The sequence below is a fragment of the Aplysia californica genome, unplaced genomic scaffold, assembly GCF_000002075.1.
Source record: "Aplysia californica isolate F4 #8 unplaced genomic scaffold, AplCal3.0 scaffold00513, whole genome shotgun sequence".
NCBI classification, from domain to species: Eukaryota; Metazoa; Mollusca; class Gastropoda; order Aplysiida; family Aplysiidae; genus Aplysia; species Aplysia californica.
The window spans coordinates 227,344-228,932 of NW_004797783.1; the positions used below are offsets into that span (position 1 = coordinate 227,344).

General features: G+C 41.4%; 1 protein-coding gene across 1 annotated transcript in view; it reads right to left on the reverse strand.

Moving 5' to 3' along the window:
- LOC101852349 (C-C chemokine receptor 1-like protein 1) overlaps positions 1-1,589 on the reverse strand; it is a 78,923-nt gene that overhangs the window by 32,669 nt on the left and 44,665 nt on the right. The gene's annotated exons all lie outside the window — the stretch shown is intronic.

Here is a 1,589-nt window from a genome sequence, read left to right on the forward strand (position 1 = left end):
GTGTGTTTGTGTGTGTGTGTGTGTGTGTGTGGTGTGTGTGTGTGTGTGTTTGTGTGTGTGTTTGTGTGTGTGTGTGTGTGTGTGTTATGATGTTATTTAAAGCTCTACAAAGAGGATTTTCATTCCTGGCGACGACTGTTTACTCGATATTTCTAACTCAGCTCTCAATTGGAAGTGTTGGTGGATGGTTGGCGGGTGCTCTGGTGTGGTTTGCTTCTTCTTTCCTATCAAACATCTATCGTCCTTATCTCCACTTCTTCCTTTTATGTTCTTTACTCTCTTGTAACAGCTCTAATCTTCTGGCGCTCATATGACCTTATGCAGTTGCGAGCGCCGTAAAACCTTTTAACTAAAACTAAACAGGAAGTGTTGAAAATCGATGTTTGTTTGTTCCCCCCGGGGGCGGTGCTACTGACTGAAGTGTCTTTAGGCCGTTCCCAAAGGGGGGACATTAACATGTTCTTATGCTCAGTAGAATTGTAAATGGGCTGATTCAACAATGTCATGCTCATAACTGTGCCTGAACTGCATACGCGGAACTGCTGCTTAAAAAAAAATCCTTATCCTTACTATCGTCATTTTTTCCTCTACTTCTTTTGTATGTTTGTCACTCTCTTGTGACCCGCTATTTCCGGGGTGCCTTGATAGTCGAAGCAGACTTTGTCGCACTATTGAAGCTAGAGAGGTGAGCAGAGTAAGTCTGATTCCCTGTATGGACTTCTTTGTTGACGTCCATCCCTCGGCGCTCATATGACCTTAATACGCAGCTGCAAACGCCGTAAAAACTCTACTAAAACTAAACAGAAGTTTGTTTGTGTGATCAGAAGCTTGTTCTGGGAAGAGCATCGTCATCTGTGTGGTCAAATCTGTCCCCGTCGTTTTATGCAAGAAAAATTCTGAAATTTAATTATAGGCCTACAAACTGAGCCCAAAAATGTGAAATTATGCGGTTCTGTTAATTTTAACAAAGAACAATAAAGAAAAATAATCAGAAATTTTGCACGAAAGGATCAAATTTTGCTAAATTATGCGGGGTGCATAAATCCACGGGGGCAGGTATTTGAAGGGCCTACAATTGTATACGCTGTTTATGTAATGCACTCACACAAGAGGTATTCAGAAGATTTTTTCTTTGCTTATATTTCTGTACATACAATATTTATTCCAGAAAGGCTCAAAGCACGCTTTACACAATGTGGGGCGTAATCACGGAACGAATAACTGGGAGTCTCTTAACTGGTCACTTTTAAGGACAAGCGGGCTAACCCAGATTTTGGGGGTTTCCAGAAATCTTGACCTACCCCTAAAAGTAGGCATTACCCTACCTATAGGAGAAGTTTTGTTTCATTGGTGTGTATATGTGTTTGGTTAGAGAGAAAACTCGCCTTGTCTTTTTAGGAAACTGAACAAGGGGCAAAAACTTTAACTTCGATTTTCTCAAAACAGCCTTTTTTCGGGATAGCCGCCTTGTGCTTACAAGCGACCAATTAATGTGTTATGTCTTTCATTTTTCTTTCTGCCGTCTTACTTTTGTGCACACTAGTCTCTCTTCCTCCCCGTCTCCGTCATCTCTCTCTCTCTCTCTCTCT